Genomic DNA, 19,883 nt, shown 5'->3' on the forward strand with positions numbered 1-19,883 from the left:
AATTACTGATTCTAGTTCAACTTGTGAAATTAAACATACCTCATTAGTTGCCAGTCTTCTTCTTATCATCACTCCATTGCTCTTATCCCTAATGATTTGATATTCTGGATGATTCAATCTCACATACCTAGGAGTCTTCTGACTTTCTGTTCCTGCCGGAGTAACTGGTTCAACTCTCTATTTTGGTAAAGGTGCTACCGGTTTAGATATAATCATTTCCATTGTCGGTTCCTTTTCATAAACTCTGATTTGACTTCTGTTCAGCTTATCTACTTTGATATTAGCACTCTCCACACTTCTCTGTAATCTCTTTTTATAACATCTATATGCTTTGCTTTCATTAGAATAACCAAGAAATATGCCTTCATAACATCTAGGATCAAATTTCCCAATAATATCATCTCTCTATTGGCATTATGAATGAATTGATTATGTGTTGCATTGATGTTTTGTCATTGATGTCAACACTAGTTGTTATGGATGGTTACCAGAAGACGGGTTTTGGTTACCAGTAGAAGATCTAGTGTTACCGGTAGAAGAGATTATCTGTTGGACACTTTTGACATGTTGGGATCTATGGAATATGATTGGTTACATGTGATACATGAATTTGGAGCATGTTTTGTGTTATCATTGTTTAAAAAAAGGATGATCTTGCCCCATGGTTGGCTAAAAGACAAAAAAAAATTAGTTGGTTTGTGGCCTTGTTGCCTCCGATTGTTTTAGGTCCAAAGAGGGTTTAAGGTTTTAGTTTTTAACCCTCCCTGTGTCTGAGAAAAACCCTTTCATTCTAATTTCGTGTTACTTTATTCACTTAAGGAAGGGTCTGTCTGTCGTGAGAAGTGTCCCCCCTTTTTATTCCTTCCTAGGTGGGTCTAGCAGCGCTTTATTTTTCTAAGCCTTTCCTAAAGTTCTTAATGTTTAATTAGGCTTCCAAACCATCATGCACGTTCTTTTTAATCTAAAGGCACACATGAATTCGTAGTTCAAAGATGCCCGTGAGTTACCATTCGCGAAGTGGCAAAAGGCAGGAGTGGGTCCAACATCCAAGTTTTCACTAAGGATAAAGACCAATCATGTTCCTTTTGATTGGACGGATCACGCTATTTCGCAAGGTAAAAGTGCATGGGTTTTAGACTTCACAAAATGGCGAAAAGGAAATTGGATCCACGAGGCAGCAAAGACTAAGGATAAAGACTGATCAAGTTCCTTTTGATCGGACGGCTCATGCTATTTCGCAGCCCTAAGGTGACCGAAAGTTAACCTTTGCGAAATAGAAAAGTTACGTGGTAGCCACTTGGCCGGTGTCGTGGAAGAACAGATGGATCAAACCGTTGACGAAAGACAAATTGTCAGATGCACGTGACAATCCTGAAGTGGATCCCGTGGAAGCTTTTCAACAAGTAAGTGATTGACATGTTGGTTTCCTTTTCCAGTCAGTTGCCAGGTTGGATGGTGCTGAATTAGAGGGCCCACTTCTACCGGTTAATTTTGTTAAAAGGCGGGTATCCCAAAAGGGATCTGACGATGGGCACCATTTCGCAGACCAAAGATGCAGGGTAATTACTGTTCACGAAGCAACAAAAACCGCTAACCTTCAAGGCTTGGTGCATGGTTAGTGGGGTAAACTACCAGTCCTAGAACAGGATAAAGACCGATCAAGTTCCTTTTGATCGGATGGCCCGCGCAGTTTTGCTAGACAAATATGCGCGATGTTTAGCTTTTGCAAAGTAGCGAAAGAGATCTGAGCCCGTCACCGAATGAAGAATAGTCAATAAAGTAAAGGTCATGCAAGTTTCGTTGGATCTAATGGTTGGCGTGATTTCACATGATGAAGAAGCACAGATTTTAGGCTTCACAAAATGGCGAAACAACAAAGTGATAGAAATACACAGACATTTTATGATCCGTTGGAGCGAAATTTTTGAATTCATTCGTGAATTAGATTCTGAGGTGATGGCTGAAGCATGTGGTGTCAATGTCGTGGTTAAGAGTCTAATTGTCATATATACACTCACATAAATTGAATGCATGCATTATTTTGAAGAGTTGTTATAGAAAAGCTGGTGCAGAGTAGAGTTCTTCAGGTCAAAAACAGGTTTTCTTGTATTTTTCTTACCAGTTACTTGAAAGATTGATGAATTGTAGTTTTATTCTATTAAAGAATTGTTGCGATTAATAATTGAATTACTTGCATATCATTGAGATGGCACTTAGAAGGGACTTCATAGGGAAAGTTAATTACCAGGAGAGAGCAATTTGTGATGATTTCCTAGAACAATTGTCTATGTCCACAAATGTAGCAGCGAAAGTTAAAGAATTAGTGCCCAAGGCTCCTCACTTGAGAATAGGAGAAGGATTCTATGACAAGGGAAATTGGCTGAGAGATACACAGATAGGGTTGTCTAGTTTGGGTCTATTCAAGGTTGGATTTGGTATGAGACACTCCCTTGCCCCAATGAATAGTATCTGGGAGTTGGATGTAGGTAAATTGGTGGTCCCTGGAGTTTTCATGGATGTGGATCTCCTAACTCAAATTGCACACAACTATGACCCTATTACCAAAAGTGTTAGGGATATAAATGGGAAAATCCTCATTGAAGTAAATGATGATGAATTCAGAAATGTATTTGGGCTCAGCGAGGTGTCCAATTATTTGGAGCCCATTAATTTTGAATCATTAGCTCAAGTCTACAGTGCACAAAGGAATCATCTTAGAAATGGGCCTCTTAAAGAATTTTTTGTCAAAATAGGAGGGCTGACTGTTGTAGGACCTAATACTATGGAGCCTTTCTCCCTAAATTGGTTCACTCTTAGAGCCAGAGGATTATACTAGTTACTCTACCAGATTTTTGGAGAGGATGCTGAAGTGAACATGCCAACTCATTACATGTTAATGATAGCTCAAATTTTAAATCCTTCTTTGGCAGTAACATTTGATTATGCCCCTTATATAACTGATGCAATCCATGAAGGCTTGATAGGGATAAAAAATGGTAAGGTGGATAGGCCTTTTGGATGGTATTCCCTCCTCATGCATTTGTTTTTATTCAAGGGTGGTGACTACTTTGCTAATGACATGGATCTAGTGAAGGAAAAGGATGGGGAGAAAATGATAGTTCAACTATGGAGCACAGTGTTGTCATGGGATAGGGAGGATTCCAGCTACCTAAAGTTTGATAAGTGCTTTGCATCCAAAATTAGAATTCTCTTATGCTCAAAAAATCCAAGGGTCCCTAAATCTCTGTTGGAGTTTCTTAGGCCTAAGGAGTTTCCTGAAGAAATCAAGATTGTCCTCAATTGGGGTGGCATATACTTGTACCCTATTTCCATAGTTTTTAGAGTGTACGGTTTTAGAGGCACTCCATTTTTGTTACCATATTAGGCCCCACTGAAAGTAGGAATTGCAGAGATCCTCAAACAGATTGGGGGTGTACAAGACGCAGAGCTATCTAATAGAGGAAAAGGGACAATTTTCCCAACAGTGACAATAGCACATCAGTTTGTAATTACTAAGGGTGGGTGGAAGTTTTTTGAGGAATTCTTTCAACCCTACCATTTGTCCACTACAGTGTCAAGGTTTTCTGACCCTGAAGACTTTTTTAATGGTATGTTTAGGAAAAGGGCAGTATGCAAAGGCAAACCTCACCAATTCCAATTCCCTGAAGACCTCATTAGAAATGAGTTTGATTTGGATGAGCAGGAGCTGAGGAAAGAGAAATGGGTGGCCTACAAGAAGGCTCTTGATTTTGTGCACCAGTTTGACAGCAACTATGACCCTTTGTCCATTTTTCACCCCTTTGAGGAAAAGGCAAAATTCCTCATTCTTTCCTTTGAAGATGTAATGCAAACATTGAAGGAGAAAAGGGAAGTAGTGATTAAAAACAATCCTGAGAAGGCAAGACTATTTCTAGCTAGGTCTACATCTACTAAAGCAATCCCTCTTGGTGACTACGTGCTACATAGAAAATCCAAGTATAGTGTGTTGGTGCCAATAATAGGGGAACCTTCTACTTCAAAAGGGAAGAGGAAAATACAAGATGTCATTGACATTCAAGACTCCCCAAAGAAGAAGAGGGTGGGAAAGGAAATGCAAACTAATGAGCCCCTGTATTCCCCATCTCAACCCTCCATTCATATAAGAGATGAGCAGGCAGCAACTGAACAATTGTTGTAGCTAGGGAGTCTGGGGGAGATCTCCTATACATATGATGAAGTAGAGGATGTAATGCCTGAGGAGGCAGAAGATGTTGAGATGGACATAACCACCAATGAGTTCAAAGGCCAAGAACTGGATCTTGCCATTAAACAGGCCAGTGAAGAATTCTTAGCTGATAGTAACTTTGTTACCTCAAGAGCTTTGAAGCAATTTGTGTGGAAGAAAAATATTAATAAGTTCAATGCTAGATGTGAGAAGAGGAAGAATGAGCAGCCCCACAAGGATGCAACTATGGTGGAGGAAGAAATAAAACAAGAAATGGTCACTGAATTTAAGACCATCATCCCTGAGAAAGGAAGGGAAATGGTAGCCAAGGTTGGTGTACTCATCCTCCCTGAATGGGATATAGCAGATGCCTTAGTTTTAGAGGCAGTCAAGAAAGAGACCAAGCCCATGGAAGGTGTAACCTTCAGTAAGGATAATGCTACCCTAGTTATGTGGTCTCTGAAGAGAGATGAAAACAAAAAGAAAAAGGATACCCCTGAGTCTAGCTACCTTGGAGGTATGATAGTAAAGAGGGTGCAAAATAATGGAGTGGTGGAAGCTACTAGCAAAGTCTTGGAAACTGCAAAATTCAGTGTTGTAGTGGTAGGGAAGGAAGCAAAGGAAAGGGAAGATCTCCAAGATAAGTTGGAGATAGTTTTAAAGGCTTACAATGATGCCAAAGGAGAGGTAATGAGTCGAGACACCATTATTGCTTTATTGAAAAGCCAATTGGCAGGATAATACGATCAAGGTGAGTCTTCAACCTTAATGATTGCTTCTTTTCTAGCACAACCTCCATCTACTAGCCCTATCATTATATTCCCACCTTCTCCTGCACCTTCCGGTTCCCAATTAGTTGAGATCACTCCTTAGGAGTTGGAAAAGCTAAAACAGGCTCAAATCTTGTTTGAAAATAAGTATGAAGAGAGAGTGAGGGCCACAATTTTGGGTTTTGCTGACACTATAGGATCATCATTGGTGTATAAAAATATGAGTAAATTTTTGGATATGTGGAATGAGCTCAATGGAGACAAGGCTATTCTAATGACCATTTTGGACAAGTGGATGCCTGGGCAGGTGGACCTAGGACTCATATTTGTATCCTATGATGAGGGACGGGTTGACCCCATTATCAACTCCACTTGTGACATAACAAAGGATCTGACAAAGCTGGTAGAAGGAATAGATAATGCAGAGAGGAAGATCAATTTGTATAAAAGGAATACACTGAGTAGGAATTTGCATTATTTCCTGGGGGTTTTGCTAGTCTAGCTCAATTGAAGGACAAACAAGTATGGCTTAATGAATTAGAGGCCAACTTATCATTAGGGATTAAGGGAATCATTGGCACAGATGATACTTCCCTATTTGTCAAAATAATTGAGGAGATAGAGAAGATAAAATCACACTATGACTTCCTAAATTCAGAGGTCAATAAAATGAGAAACTCTTGGAAAACATTGGACAAGACAAAAGGGAAAGTTATTAACTTCTCATGGCCTGCTGATGACGTGTACTAAGAATGAACAAGAAAATATGCAGTGCCAAATGCAGAAGTTCAAGAAGAAGCTGCAGAATGATGACCAGCGAAAAGGGGCCATTAGAATATGGAAAAGATTTGTAACTTCTTGTTGAAACAAGAAGATTGTTGTAACAAACTTTTTTGAAAAGGTCTGAAGCTTGTATGCATCCATACTATTATAAATGGATACCAGGACTAGTTAGAAGAAGAGATGACAAGAATTTGTAAAGAAACGCTGCAGAAATATATCTGGGTTTTTCTAAGTTTACAAAGAATATTATGAGTTTTGTAATATTTTTTCAAAATGAATATCAATATACAGACCATAAACTTTTGAGCCTAGAATTTGTGTTGTCTTCTGGTGTGCTTTCAATAATTTACTGGTTTCATTTGGGTAATCTAGGATTATTCAATTAAACATGGATTGTAAGGTAGTCTTTATAGATATGTTCCTTAGCTTTCTTCTTTAGGAGGGGAATTAAATACGCAAGAAATATCTTTGTTAGTAGGTTATTTTGTTAGAGACTTTGAATTTGATGAACACTATTTAGTTTAAGAAGGAATGACTCTTATGTGTGTCAAACATGCTTGGGGTTGATAGAAGCTGAAGTAATGGGATGTATGGAGATGTTTAATTATGAAATCCTTGTTTTATTTAGATAAATCTATAGCTTGGATAAGGCACTGGTATCATTTGTAGTTCTCTTTCTGTATCTCTTGAAGATCAATACTCAAAATGAGCTTAAGCTTTTCTTTATTTTTTTGGTTTATGTTGAGGTGATAAGATCCATTGGCTTTTTGGACATTGGTTTACTATGGATCTTGTTTGAAAGTGTGAAATTATTCATAGAAGGTATACCCACTTGAAATTTGGATAATTTCAAAGTGTAGAAGGTTTTTGAAACCTTGTCATATGTTGCTCTGAGGTTCTTTTTCTTTGATCTCTTTATTTGCAGATAGAGTCATTATTTTTTCTTATAAGTGATAAGAGGGGAATTAGAATTTGAGAACAACATTTTGGTCAGTTGGTATTGGCTTGGTATTGGATACTATCATACACTCTTGTAAACCCTTACTGACATTGGTTTAAGGCTTTACTAGTAGAGATCTCATTGAGGAATCGTGATAGGATGCATAAGTGTTGTTAGTATGGCTTCTAGATGGATTTCAAGATGTTGATGATGTTCTTTGATTGTGCTTCAATTGCTTGAAGACATTGATTTGGCGTGGTGGACCCAGAATAGGTTTGGTGCCTATCCAGGTTATGGACCGGTATCATGCTAACATGTACTCTACACGTTACCGGGATGTCTCAAGAGGATTTATGGATTTATTATTTTTGTTTTGGTCTTAAGTTGACATGGGATATCATTGTAATATGGAATTATGTAATGATGTTATTATAATATCTTTTAGGTGACCGAACTAATTGGTTTAGGTCTTAGGGTTAGTATAAAATGATGTAAGATCTCATTGTAGAAAGTTTGTTGTGGACTTGGAATGCAATATCATATGCGAAGGAGATTTGGTCGATCATAGGTGATTAAATTGGGACTAAGGAAGAGGTCAAAGACCTCTGGTATTGAGCTTAACTGGGACTATAATCAGTCGTGGTAGATTCTATCTCTGGCGGTTCACTTTATTGGATTGTTGTCCATTTATCTTGAGGTGGTTTTAACCTCTGTAGTTAGTGAGACTCCTTTTGGAATGAGCAGTACGCTCTAGGTAGTGTGCCTTCTTACATGTGCATGCCCCTCATTGTATCACATACTTTCTGTAAAAGTATCATCTGAATGCTAGTAGGCTTCCCACCATGGATTTCCCTTTCTGGGTTTTCCAAGTACAAATCATGGTGTTATATTATCTATTTAATTGTTAAGTTGTATTGTTTACCGGTATCTATTCCTACCGGCATCTGTATGTGCTTTACTAGTACTTGATTTGTTTGAAGGTTATTAAGTGGATTAAAAGATATAATCTGTTAACAACTGATTCACCGCCCCTCTCAGTTGTTCACAAGTTATTCTAAAAATTGGTATTAGAGCTTTGGTCCTGTTTTGCAGAAGCTTAACTACCTGAGGTAGATTCTATGGCAACTAACACTTGTAATCCACCGGCAACTATTTTCAGAAGAGAAATCCCTAAGCTTGATGGAACAAATTATGTGATATGGAAAATTCGAATGGAGACTCATCTTAGATGTCTTGGCAAGAATATTTGGGAGATCACTAAGAAAGGATACACACCTTATGATCTGGCTTCTGGCAATCCTGCTCCTGTAGGCTTGGATAAGAATACTGACAATGATTGCAAAGCTAGAGAAGCCCTCTTGTGTGCACTTACTGATCAGCAAATCATGTGATTGATTGATACATCATCAACAAAGGTTATGTGGGACAAATTGCAAACTCTGAATGAAGGTGACCCTACTATAAAAATTGCTAAACTTGATGGTTACCGAGTAAGATATGAAAACTTGAAAATGGAAGATAATAAGAGAATTGCTATATTTATGGAAAGAGTAAATGAGATTGTTATGGGAATTCAATATTGTAGAGGATTTCTAAGTGAAGATAAAATAGTTTCCAAAGTCTTGAGAGCCCTTCCAATGGTTTACAAGATGAGGGCAACTACAATTAATGAGTTAATAACAATGGCAAACACTTCCGTTAACGGAGACATTCTGATTGGGAAATTATCTGATTTTGAGCTTGAAGAATTTGGATCTTCTGGAGCTATAAAGTTTGAACCTGCTTTTCATGCACCATCATCATCATCATCTACTGACAAAAGTGATTGGAAATCCCTATATGCAAAAGAATTGGAAGACATGAGGAAAGAAGATGAAGCACTTGAGCAAATTGAATCCTTACTTGCTAGAAGAGTACCTAAAGGACCAGCTAGAAGTAAGTATGAAGGAAAATCACCTTCTAAATGTTTTTCATGTAATAAGATTGGTCATTTTGCATCTAAATGTCCTAAAATGAATGCAAGGTTTGAGGAAAGAGTTAAGAAATATTATAAGCCTAACTAGAACAGATATAGATTCAAGAAAAGTAAACAATGCTACATAGAAGATGAGGAAGGAGTAATTGATGACTTTGAAGATGAATTGGCATAAGACTCTGCTAGTGGATCCGACAATGGAATGGAATGGGTGTTCTATTCTTTGAAGGAAGATGAACCGAAACTCGATATCAAGAATGAATAAAAGGCCCTGGCAGCAAAAGTTGAAGATAAGGATGAATGGGTAATTGATAGTGGATTCTCACATCATATGACTAGAGATAAAGGAAAATTTTTGTCCCTACAAGAATACAATGGTGGTCAAGTCAGATTTGGAGATAACAAGACATGTATGATCAAAGGTAGAGGTATTATTTCTTTGGATGGCAAGCATAATACTATTAATGTCTATTATGTTAAAGGTTTAAAGCATAATCTTTTGAGTGTTGGTCAATTGGTTGATAAGGGTTTCCAACTTTAGTTTAAAGATAGAAAATGCAAAATCACTAACAAGACTTGTTTGGAGATTGCATCAGGTATTTAGACAAGAAGTAATATCTTTCACTTGAATAGTGGTAATAAGACATGCTTAATTGCTCATATTGATGAGAGTTGGTTATGGCATAAGAGGATACACTTGTTAATTTTGATTGTATTGTTAAGATTAGTTCAACTAAGGCAGTTAGAGATATACCTAAGATTATGAAGCCTCATGATCCGGTATGTAAGGAATGCCAATTGGGTAAGCAAGTTAGAAGTTCTTTTAAGAGCATACATGATAAATCTAATGATGTGCTTGATTTGATTCATAATGACTTATGTGGTCTAGAAAGGACTAGAAGCTTTCAAGGTGATAGGTATTTCATGCTGATTATTGATGACTATTCTAGAATGATGTGGGTGACTTTTCTAAGGGAGAAGTCTGAAGCTTTTGAGAAATTCAAGATCTTTAAAGAGAAGGTTGAAACTAAAACTGGATTGAAAATCAAATGTTTAAGATTAGATCAAGGAGGTGAGTTCACTTCTTATGAATTTAATTGTTATTGTGAGACAAATGGAATCAGGAGACAACTATCTGCACATAGGACTCCTCAGCAAAATGGAGTAGTGGAAAGAAACAATAGAACCATTTTGGATGTAGCAAGATCTATGATGATGGAATCCAAATTCCCTCATATCTACTGGAGAGAAGCTATGAGTGCAACAGTCTACACATTCAAAAGAGTTCACATCAAAGGTGAAACCGGTAAGACCCCTCATGAACTATGGTTTGGACATACACCTACTGTTAAATATTTTAGAATTTTTTAAAAGTAAATGCTATATCAAAAGAGATGATTCAATTGAAAAGTTTGATCCTAGATGTTATGAAGGGATATTTCTTGGATACTCAATTCAGAGCAAAGAATATAGATGTTATAATAGAAGATTACAGAAAATTGTTGAGAGTGATAATGTGAAAGTGGATGAGCAGTACAAAAATCATTTTATATCATATGATAGGGAACCGACAATGGAAATGATCATAACTGAACCGACAATGCCTCAACTGGTATAGGAAGCAGAGACAAATACACCGAAACAATCAGAAAATTCAATTGTGACTGATGATCAGAGAAATGAACCTGATGTTCAAAAGACACCAAGGTATGTAAGATTAAATCATTCTGAAGATCCAATCATTGGAGATAAGAACAAGGGAGTTATGAGTAGAAGGAAACTGGCTAATAAAGAGGTATGTCTTATTTCTAAAATTGAACTGGCAATTGTTATTGAAGCTTGTAAGGATAAACATTGGTTAAAGGCTATGGAAGATGAATTAGATCAGATAGAGAAGAATTAAACTTGAACTTTAGTTCCCCGACCTAAAAATAATGAATGTTATTGGAGCTTAATGGGTTTTTAGGAATAAACTAAATGAGGATGGTCAAGTTGTAAGAAACAAGGCTAGATTGGTTTGTAAAGGATATTGTCAAATGGAAGGAATTGATTATGGTGAGACATTTGCACCTATAGCTAGAATTGAAGTTGTTAGACTATTTCTTGCCTATGCAGGTTATAAGAACTATAAGGTTTATCAAATGGATATTAAATGTGCATTTTTGAATGGTGAGCTTGAGGAAGAAGTATACATTGAGTATCCTAATGGATTTTCATCGACAGATGATAAAGATATGGTTTTCAGATTGAATAAAGCTTTATATGGTTTGAAACAAGCTCCTAGAGCTTGGTATGCAAGGTTGGATAGATATCTTTTGAAGCTTGGTTTTACTAAAGGTAGTGCTGATAATAATTTATATTATAAGATCACTGATAATGATATTTTGATTATTGAAGTATTTGTTGATGATATCAGTTTTAGAGAAGAAGATAAATTGTGCATGGAATTTGCTAACAACATGAAGACTGAATTTGAAATGTCCATGATCGGTGAGATGAAATGTTTCTTAGGTTTGCAGATTACTGAAACTGACAAAGGGATTTTTATCTGTCAAACTAAGTATCAGAGGGAATTGTTGAAAAAGTTTGGTATGGATAATTTGAAACTGGAAAGTACTCATATGGTGACAAGTGAGAAATTATCTATCAAGGATACTTCTACATCGGTAAATCCAACAAGGTATAAATCTATGATTGGTGGTCTATTATATCTAACTCAGACTAGACTTGATATTATGAATGCAGTAAGTATTGTTTCCAGATATCAAAGTAATCCTAAAGAAAATCATGAATGTGCAGTAAAGAGAATATTCTGGTATTTGTAAGGAACAACAGAATATGGTTTATGGTATTCTAAAAATGATGATTTCACTTTATGTGCATATACTGACTCAGTTTGGGCAGGAGATACTGATGATAGGAAGAACACTTCTGGTGGAGCTTTCTTTCTTGGAAAGAAACTGGTTTCATGGATCAGCAAAAAATAGTCATGCATTTCTTTATCTACTGCAAAAGTTGAGTATGTTGCAGCAATAACTAATTGCACTCAAGTCTTGTGGATGAAGCAAATGTTGAAGGATATCAGGGAAGGATATCAGGGTAAATTGTAGTGAACCGATAGTTATCTACTGTGATAACTCTGTAGCTATTGACATGTCCAAAAATTTGGTATTTCAGTCTAAGACTAAGCATATATCAATAAAGTACAACTTTCTGAAGGACAAGGTAGAAGATAAGGAAGTCAAATTGGTTTATGTGAACACTAAAGCATAGATTGCAGACATATTCACTATTTCACTGCCTAAGTAATCAATTGAGTATTTGAGAGACAGGTTAGGGGTTTCTACCCCTTTGATAGACACTTGATTGATGAAGTTTGTCATCAGTCCGATATGCATTATCAGAGACATTATTCATTCTGGCAATAATGAGTGGTGCTACTACTCAAGGGGAATAGTCATCTTTGAGGTTTACATTATTTCTTTGATATTTTTGTCACATTTTTGGCATTGATGTCAAAGGGGGAGAGATATTGATGTGAAAATAAAGAAAAAGGAGGTGTATACATTAGGGGGAGAGATTTATTTAGAACTTTACAGAGATATCATTCACATAGATTGTTGGTTGTCTTCCACAGGGGGAGACTTGTTTGGAACTTCTTGGTACTTAGATATTTTTCACATCTAGTGTTGCCATCAATTCCAAAGGGGGAGATTGTTGGCATTATGGATGAATTGATTTTGTGTTGCATTGATGTTTTGTCATTGATGTCAACACTAGCTATTATGGATGGTTACCGATAGACATGTTTTGGTTACCAGTAGAAGAACTAGTGTTATCGACAAAAGAGATTATGTGTTGGACACTTCTAACATGTTGGGATCTATGAAATGTGATTGGTTACATGTGATACGTCCTTCTAGAGCATGTTTTTGTTAGTTGGTATTGGCTTGGTATTGGATACTATCATACACTCTTGTAAACCCTTACTGACATTGGTTTAAGGGTTTATTGATAGAGCTTTCATTAAGGAATCATGGCAGGATGCATAAGTGGTGTTGGTGCAGTTTCTAGATGGATTTCAGGATGCTGAAGATGTTCTTTGATCTTGCTTCAAGTGCTTGAATACATTGCTTTGGCGTGGTGGACCCAGAATAGGTCTGGTGCCTATCTAGGTTATGGATCGGTATCATGCTAACATGTACTCTACACATTACCAGGTTGTTTCAGGAGGATTTATGGATTCTTTATTGTTGTTTTGGTCTTAAGCCGACACGGCATATCATTATAATATGGAATTATGTAATGATCTTATTGTAATATCTTTTAGGTGATTGACTTGATTGGTTTATGTCTTAGGGTTAGTATAAAATTATGTAAGATCTCATTGTACAAAGTTATTTGTGCACTTGGAATGCAATATCATATGCGAAGGAGATTTGGTCAATCATAGGTGATCAAATTGGGATTAAGGAAGAGGTCAAAGGCCTCTAGTATTGAGCTTAATCAATACTGTAATCAGGCATGGTAGATTCTATCTCTGGTAGTTCACTTTATTTGATTGTTGTCCATTTATCTTGAGGTGGTTTTAACCTCTGTAGTCAATGAGGCTCCTTTTGCAATGAGCAGTATGCTCTAGGTAGTGTGCCTTGCTGCATGTGTAGGCCCCTCATTGTATCACATACTTTCTACAAAATTATCATCCGACTATGGGTAGGCTTCCCACCGTGGTTTTTCCCTTTCCGAGTTTTCCACGTACAAATCATGGTGTTATGTGGCATGGTTTCTTTGCATTGATTATTTGTTTAATTGTTAAGTTGTATTGTTTAATGGTATTTGTTCCTACTAGCATCTGTATGTGCTTTGCCGATACTTGATCTCTTTGAAGGTTATTAAGTGGATAAAAATTTATAATCTGTTAACAACTGACACTCTCCTGATACAATATTTACTACCAAAAATTCTAAAATACTTAACTATAGTTGTATTGCCAAACCATAATTCATAAGGTGTCTTACTATTTTCTCCTTTGATATGTGCTCCACTGAATTTATAAACTGTTGTACTCACTACTTCTCTCCAGTAGTTATGAGGTAGAATAGCTTCTGTGATCATTTTTCTATCAAAATCCAAGATAGTTCTATTCTTCCTTTCCACAACTCCATTCTACTAAGGTGTCTAGGGAGCAAAAAATTGTCTTCTTATACCATGCTTGTCATAAATGTTATTAAACTCACTAGATGTGAATTCTCCACCATGATCTGATCTCAAACACTTAATCTTCAATCCTATCTCAGTTTCCACTTTAGGCTTAAAGATTTTAAACTTTTCAAATTCTTCATATTTTTCTTTTAGAAAAGCAACCCACATCATTCTAGAATAATCATCAATGATTAGAATGAAATATCTATCACCTTGAAAACTTTTAACTCTAGTAGGGTCACAAAAATAAGTATGAATAAGATCAAGAACATCATTTGATTTATCTTGTATACTCCTAAAAGAGGTTCTGACCTGTTTACCCATTTGACATTATTTACATACTGGATTATAGGGCTTCATAATCTTAGGTATATGCCTAACTGCGTTAGTTAAACTGATCTTCACAATGCAATCAAAATTTACATCACACAACCTTTTATGCCATAGCCAACTCTCATCAATCTATGCAATCAAACATGTCTTCTCACTGGAGTTCAAATTAAATTTATTACCTTTTTTCTGTGTACCGGTTGCTATCTCCAAGCCAGATCTGTTAATGATTTTTTATTTTCCATCCTTGAACTGTAATTAAAATCCCTTATCTAGCAATTGTCCTACACTCAAAAGATTATGCTTCAAACCTTCAACATAATAAACATTATCAGTATTGTTCTTACCATCCAATGATATATTTCCTTTTCCTTTGATCATACATGCCTTATCATCTCTAAATATTACTAGACCACCATCAAATTATTGCAAAGACAGAAACTTCCCTTTATCTCTAGTCATATGATGTGAACAACCACTGTCAATTATCCATTCATCCTTGTCTTCAGTTTTAGGAGCAAGTGCCTTTTCTTTAGGTACATTATCTTCTAGTGCCAGATCATCTTCCTTGATAGCCAGGAATACCCAATCCTTCCCATTGCCGGATCCACTAGCAGAGTCTTCAGTCAGTCCATCATAAGAATCAGTAATGCCTTCCTCATCATCTATGTAGCATGATTTGTCTCTGTTTTTCTTGTATTTATGCTTTTTCTGATATCCAGGGTTAGGCTTAAATGATCTTCTAACTCTTTCTTTAAATCTTGAATTCCTTTCAGGAAATCTAGATGCAAAATGACCAATCTTATTACATGCAAAACATTTAAAAGGTTCTTTTCCTTCATACTTACTTCCTATCGGTCCTTTAGGTACTCTTCTAGCAAATAGTGCTTCAAGTTGCTCAAATTCATCATCTTCTCTCTTCATATCTTCCAATTCCTTTGCATACATAGCTTTCCAGTCTTGCTTACCAGTTGTAGATGTAGATGCATGAAAAGCGGGTTTAGACTTCACACCTCCAGAAGGTCCAAATTCTTCAAGCTCAAAAGAAAACAGTTTCCCAACCAAAGTATCTTCGTTGACAGATGCATTAGCTATTATTCTCAACTCATTGATAGTAGAAGCCTTCATTTTTTAAGCCGGTGGTAGGGCTCTGAGGACTTTAGAAACAATTTCATCTTTGCTCAGAGCTCCACCACGACATTGAATTCCCATAACAATCTCATTTACCCTTTCCATGAATGCAGTAATCCTTTCATCTTCTTCCATGTTCAGGTTTTCATATCTCACCCGGTAACCATCAAGTTTAGCAATTTTCACTGTAGGGTCACCTTTAGTAAGACTATCCAACTTATCCCATATAGCATTTCCAAATGATTTGCCGGTTAATCCCATTATTTTCTAATTAGAAAGTGCACACAAGAGGGCTTCTCTTTCTCTACAATCATTCTCAAGCTCCTTGTCTAGGTTTTTCAAAGGAGGATTGCCAGATCCCAGATTATAAGGTGTGACACTATTCTGTGTGATCGTCCAAATCTCCTTGCCAAGAAATATTAGATGAGTCTCCATCTGAATCTTCCATACTGTGTAATTTGTTCCATCAAGCCTCACAATATCCTTTCGAAAGATACCTCCAAAAGAACTGGATGAACTTGAACTTTTAGTCACCATAGGATCTTCCTCAAGCAGTTAATCTTTCTGTAGAGAGGACCAATGCTCTGATACCAATTGTTAGATAGTTAAAATAACCAAAAGCCAACTGAGAGCGGGAGGGGGGTGATTCAGTTGTCACAGATTACCAGAACCATTAGCAATTTAAACTCTAATACGAGAATAGTAGATAAACCAATTAAGCATAAATAATAATTCCAAAGTAAATACCATCAACATGACACCAAGATGTTAGGATTCCCACAGATACTGAGAGGGGGGGTGAATCAGTATCTAACCAGTAAATAGATTTTCTTGTCTTAAAACATGTAAAGCATATTAATACTGTATACCGGTAAACAGAAAGTAATGTAATAAACAAAGGTAACAACAACCACATGAAAAACACACCATAACACAATAGTTTAAAAAGGAAACCCAATGTGGGAAAAACCTCGGTAAGATTTGTGACCCATAGTATTCACTTACTGGCCAATAAGAGAATATTACTACTACAAGAGGGGCTTGCACATGCAGGAAGGCCAAGTGCCTAGAAATCACTACTGAATTACAAAATGGGAAGTCTCACTAACTTACAAAATGGATTATATAAATCAAATGTGTTGTACTTCTTTAAAATAGCATCTACTATGCTAGATCTAGTACCGGTTTATAGCTTTGCTTCTTACATAAACCCTTAACCCATAATTCACATAATAGGTCTGCCTTATTTCACCTAATTACATTCCTCCATGCATACCTAATTGTTCTACAATGATATCTTATATATATGAGTCATTTTACGATTTTCCAAGTCGTCTTACAATGATTTTACAATAATAAACAAAATAAATTATAATAAAAAATTCTTGTCGGCTTCACTGTCGGTGCCAGTGGTCTGTGTGCCGGTGTAGAATCTGACTTTGTTGGTGCTGATGGATTGCCTTGCTGGTGTAATAGGAGTGTAAGGTTGCCATCAATGACAAAACCTTCAATCACCTACAATGTCTCATTGGAGTGTGCATTTGCCAACAATCTCCCCCTTTAGCATTGATGGCAACACTCATGAGAAAAATTCAGAAGTGTATCCAAAAAATTTAAGTCCAAAAATGTGTGCTCCCTTTGAGTAGATGATCCCTAAGTTATTGGATTTTTCTCATACCACTACTTCCCCTTTGGAATCAATGACAAAGGTAGTCAAAGTGTCAATAGAGTGTAGTTTCCTATTTCAACCTTGTAACCAGTTGGTTACAATCTGAAAAAGATCTGCCAAAACTAAATTCAGGCTTCTAAGAAACTTTTTGCTATCTTTTATTGTTGCCTCTGTCCTCTGAACTGTACCGGTGAGGTGTTGCATTTGCTCTGCCAGTGTTTTCTATCCTTAAACCAAAGCATCAGATATCTCTTTCTTTAAGGTGGCGAGGTAGTCCAGTTGTGGACTTAGTCTCCATTTAAGATCCTTAGCCTTACCTTTTATTCTTTCCTTTTCTCTTTCCATCTTTAATAGTTCTTCCTCAAAACCTGTTATCTTCTGCTCAAAAATTGATAATGAATCAGATGAGTTAATGAAATTTTCAGCTAGTTGATTTATTTCCTCTTGTATCTTGTTGATCTTTTTGTCTATGTCAACTGTCAAAAAGTTAGTCTTACAAGTATATCTATACAAAGTTTTGAATTCCTTTAATGTGCTACATAGTTCTGGTAGAAGTGTGTCAAACTGTCTTGTACACTTCTTTATTTGTTCCTTAAAGAATTTGTGTTTTTCCTTCTCTAATCTCTCCTTGAATGCTTCCTCTTTTATTTGTTCAACTATCACAGTGTTTTTAGTAATATACTTAGACAAAGTGCAAGTTGACTCAAAGAATCTTTATTGTCTACATTACATTTTGTAGCTATCATTTTCAAAATTGGAATTGTTCCATCTATAGCCTTATATGCTTGTGAGCTACAATCTGTTATTTTCTTTATAGAATCCAAAAGAACTTCTATTACATTAGTTAATTTGAATCCTGCAGTTGAAGTGACAACACTCTGTATTCCACTAGTGGGAGCAATATCCTTGCTTGTGGTGACCTTTGGTAGGTCAGTTTGTGTTTCCATTTCTTTAAAAAAAGATTTGTCTTTCTCAGTTGATGCCGGAGGTACTGACTCTGTGTGAACCTGTTGCTCAGCCTATTGTTCTGCTTGTTGCTCAGTGTTACCAACTTCTGGTTTACCTTCTGTGTTATCAGTTACCGGTAGCTCACTAGCCACATTTGTCTTATCAGTTGTGTCCTTATCTACCACAATGTTAACTGTCTGAGTATCAATGTCTACTGTGTATAATACCTCAAAATTTGGGTTTGTGTCCTCTTGTGGTACATCCATACTCTCATTTGCCGGTTTATCTTTAGTTACTACTGGTGGAGTGTCTTGAGATGGTGGGGGAAGATTATCTATTATTTTAATTCTTGGAGGACCACCAACCTTGCCTTTTCCTTTATCCTTATCTTTCTGATATACTTTGATAGGTTTAGGATTTCTATACTCTTCTTGTTTTTCTTTCTCTACAAGGAATATATCCCATCCATTTGCAGTTTCCTCTGCAACCTCATTCACTCTTCCAACCATTAGTGCTACATGTCGGTGTGCAATTGAGAATATTGTCCGGTTAGCCTCTGAGATCATATCATCTATCTCCTTTGGTGAGTTAATAAAATAAACAACAAGTAGTTTCTCAATTTTTATTTTCTTGTCAATCTCTACAACAGCTTGCCTTCTAGCTTCAAGTCTCTTAAAGAGTTCTGTCGGTAATTCATCTACAACTTTCATCAAAAATTTCTTATAGATATCCAAGTGAAGAATTACACTGTTTTCAACTTTCTCCTTGTCATCAACTGATAATGAGCCATATAATTTGTTGATGTTTTTCAGCTATCCATCGTCTGTTATTTCATCTAGTAGTTTGTCAATTGGAGCAATATTTTGTTGAGTCCTTTTCTTTGGTGTTAACTTTTTCTTTTTAGGAGTTATCTTCTTAGTCGGGGGCCTTACTGCCTGTTGCTTTTGTTTGGTTCTTCTAGGTGAAGGTGTAGATACCGGTGAAGTTTGCCTTTTCCTCACAACTCTTTTAAATGCAGCTGGCATATCACTTTCCGAGGAAGTTGCTACCGGTGAAAGGTGAGTTTCTGGCTGTTGTTCTTGTAACTCATCTTCAGTGATATCGGTTTGTTTAAGTACATCTTCTTTGATAGCCTTAGCTTGCCTTGATCCTCTTCTCACTATTGCTTCTACCTTCTTTACTCTTTTCTTTGATTGAATTTGATTCTCAATGGTCTCAGCACTACCAAATACCTCTTCCTTAGGTTCATTTGGTGCTTCTAGAAGGGCTTTTGCATATGTTTCAATTATATTGTCATTAGTTTCATAACCCATCTCAATAACCCAAATTGTTCTTAGGATAATTGCTTCCATCCAAAACTCATCCTTTTTAATAACAAAGCATATTTCATCCTTACACTTATCTACAATTGTTTGTGATAATCTGACTCTAGTGTTCATTCGGGCCTTTAATGCTTGAAAGTATTCATTAATATTATTTTCTCTATTTTCACCCATGTTGTTTAGTAAATCAGATAGTTGTTTGTCTACCGGTATGTCAAAACCAAGATTCTTGTTACCTATATCAGGCACCTGTTTTGTTATATGTAGCATTAAACAGACAAGTAGGTTACCAAATCTAAATGTCCCCTTTTTGTCCTTCTTGATCTTTCCAAGATTGTCAATTAGTTCATCCTTTAGCCATTCACAGACATCAATTTTTACATTATCATTGATCATGTCATAAGCACTCTTTATGCATAAACTAGAAACCAAATTTAACCTGTTTGTATGTGTTGTTTTTTACCCTAAAATCATGCTAATGAATCTGACATTGATGTTGGTCACATCATTCACTCTTAAAGATCTCTTGTCAGATGTTGCACCTGTCAAGTTAGTCACTAGGTTATTTGAGACCTTCTTTGTCTTATCAGGTTTGTTACCGGTGGAGGG

Source organism: Cryptomeria japonica, chromosome 6 (assembly GCF_030272615.1).
Source record: "Cryptomeria japonica chromosome 6, Sugi_1.0, whole genome shotgun sequence".
Lineage (NCBI taxonomy): Eukaryota > Viridiplantae > Streptophyta > Pinopsida > Cupressales > Cupressaceae > Cryptomeria > Cryptomeria japonica.